We start from the raw sequence: 3,336 nt of genomic DNA on the forward strand, positions 1-3,336 counted from the left end.
CAGGAATGAACTCTGGTTTCAGTGCTGGTTGGTTTAGATGTGCACCATCAGATGAGAGTCCCTGGCATCTGATCTGTAAGGATCTTAATTCTCCCTCCTGTTTCTAAAAGGCTTCTTCTTTCTCCTTCTCCTTCCCTTGGTCTCTCCCTACATGGAAATTCATTTAAAAGCCAAAATGGTCAGATTGCCCTTGTACTGTAACTACATGTGAACTTTCAAAACTCCCTTTAGAGATCATGGTTAATTAAAATGCTCTCATTCTGAGGAACCACTTTCTGAGGTCATGTTGCCCTGACTTGCTTTTCTGTCCTGCTTACACTCAACTGAAAAGAGGATAAAGTAAATTCCAGTGTATCTGTGGCATCTGTAGCAAATCTCTCAGAAGGACAAAAAAATTCTTGCAAAATATTTATGCCATTCTAGCTTCTTGCTATGTTCAAATACTTAATGACAGCTGAAAAATATTCTCTTGGGTGGCAGCTGCTGAGGAACACTACAGTAAATCATGGTTATCAGCATGGTTATTGTTGTTGGTTTCTGTACTTCTGTTTTCTGTGCTACTGTTTTCTGTAGTGAAAGAGTAATTTTTCCTAAAACCGGTATTGCACAATTCAGAATTAAAAGAACAGGAGATGTTATTGTAGAATTATGCCATGTTTGTGATCAGTTCTGGCCTGATGCATATTTCTGAGTGGCAAGTGCTATAAACAGCCCATGGGGGATATTCATCTTTTCTGAGTCTGCTGGGTGAGACAGGCCATCATGCGCCTGGAGTCTCCTCGCTGCCCACCCTCTCCCCCCCTGCCCTCTCCATGTGCTCCAGTCTGGGTGCATTGCACGCTGCTGGTGAGGCTCTGCAGGGCTTCCCACCGGCACTGGGCTCGGCAATCCTTCTCTGCAGCCTTTGCATCCATCAGCTTCTGTTACAGCTCTGCTGTGCCTCTTGGCAGCCAGGAGTGGGGCACATCAGTAAGGATTCAGTACCCCATCACACCCATCAGGGAAGATTCAGCATCCGATCACACATATCACTTCAACAGAGCATTAAAATGCAGAAGCTCTAATCGGCTGTATTGGCGTGTCTAGGCAGTCTTTTGAGGGATGCCAGAGGCTGATGGTGAGATCAGATATCACCAATATCTGTAGAGAAGCATACATTTCTGACATTACACTCTGAAGGCATTGCTTTGCGACATCAGCATGAATGAATCTTGTGCCTAAGCAGGGAAATAGAGCGAGATTTTCAGGATTCTCTTTTCCTGGAGATATGCAGCAGCCTGCCTTAGAGTAATCACTTCTCAAAATCAACTTGTAATAGCAATTATTACATTTAGCTTTTGCTTTGTTTGAGCCTCATCCTGGGAAAGAATAAGAGGATTTGGATAAAAGCCTAAAGTAAATTAATCCCTTGGGTTTTTGTGTTTCCTTAATTTGACTTTATTTTTGTTAGTCTATTTTACATATAGATTTATTTTACTTAGGCAAGAAAAGTTAACATTATTTTGCTGTCCCAGTTACATTTATTGCTAAAGCATGATGAGGCAGTCCATAGATCCATAACGCCATTCAGTGGTCACAGGTTATACAACATTCACCCTGAAGCACACATTACCAATGGCATTTTATTTCTCTTAAGATTCACACTTGCAATTTCCCAAGTGAGAGCACTTTTAACTTGAAAAAAAAGCTGCATAGTTATTCTCCCTGCCTTGGCTGTTTGCTGAGTGGGTTCTTTGCTTATATACACGGTGAAGACAATGTTCAGAGGTTGGAGTTAGTAACTCGCTACTCATCACGTTTGAGTGTATGATCACTAAATCCTGATGTCAGCAAATTCCCAGATAAGGAACTGACTGTTTCTCAAACACTTTGATACGCAAGAGTACCAATATATTTTTTGCAAGACATAAAACCAAGCCAGGACATGATAGAAAGGCAGCAAAAGTACAGCCACGTAACTAACTACGCAGCAGCAAGAGAGTGGCTGTGCTGATACCTTGGTCTGCACTGGTGGCTGGGCACACTGATCAGCACAAAGCTCCCTTGCCTGCAGCACCATTGTTAGCATATGCACGCTCACACGTCTCATAAATGTTCATTCCATTTAGTAAAGACTGTCCTTCCCTTCCACCGTTCTGTGAACAGTGGCAGTTTCAGGGGCTGCTGGCGGCTGCTGCCCAGGCGAGGCACAGCGAGGGCCTAAGGGATGGTGGGAAGTCAAACCAGCCAGGACCTTTGGGGAACAGGCAGAAAAAATGTAGTATACTGAATGAAAGGAATAACAGTTGGTACATGTTCCACCAACTTTTCTATGAGCAAGCAACCATTTGTTTTTATGTTGCCTTTCCAGCTGCTTACAGCAAACACGGCATCACTTGTGCCCTTTTATCCCCTGCTGCTTCTGCTGCTGTTGGGAGCAATGGGAACCTTCAGATGCCCCGCAGCACCTTGCACACCTCTCCAGAGACTGCTCTCTACTTACAGGGTCTGCCACTAGTTCACTCAGAGGCATATCACAAACCCATTGTTCCAGACTTTTAATTTATTTTTTAAAATTTTATTTAGTCTTATTCTCTCCCATGATTCTTGAATTAAAAGACAGCTTTTCTGCTTCCTGAAGTGATGAAGGTTTTCAAAACTACTGCTTAAGGAAAAAAAATACAACACTCTTAAATAGCTTCATCGGGTTTACTGAAATGTTTTAGTCCTGCTAAAAGGAGCTGTCAGGGCTGCTACTGAGCCAGTTCTGCAGACATTACCTATCTATGCATACACTGGCAGCCTACAGGTCTGCCACATGAATATCTGTAACCAGCTAAGACTGCTGCCATTAAGAAGTTTGAAAAGCTGCAGTTTCTGCTCCCTGCATCAAAGGGAACTCAGAAGAGCAGGAGTCAAGCAGTAAATCTCAAAAAAGGCTTTTGTATAAAATAACACAGTAACCCTTGTGCTAACAATGAATACTTAATGGAGATGGTTAATTCCCAGATAAGCCCAGATCGATAAGCCCAGGATGCAGCTTGTGAGCATTGACAACAGTCTTCTTCTTCAGGCAGCTCCACCCCCCAAGAGGCATCTGGCTGTTTGTTTTTGGGTTTTAAAAAAAAGCTGTTTTTTATTCTGTTGCCCATCAGCCCGGGTTTTCTACTGAAGCCCATCACAGCAGTATCTGAGCCTGAAGGCTGTGATCAGCAAGTTGGGCTCAGGGGGTGCTCTGCTGTGGGGATGGAAGATGCATACGTGCTGCTTCGGGAAGGACTGTTGCTTCCTCTGTGCTTTCTGTTGTAGCTGGTAGGTGCTACGGGTGTCACTGTTGCAGTGAGAGATGTCAATAAG

Source organism: Chaetura pelagica, unplaced genomic scaffold (assembly GCF_000747805.2).
Source record: "Chaetura pelagica isolate M959 unplaced genomic scaffold, ChaPel_1.0 scaffold308, whole genome shotgun sequence".
NCBI classification, from domain to species: Eukaryota; Metazoa; Chordata; class Aves; order Apodiformes; family Apodidae; genus Chaetura; species Chaetura pelagica.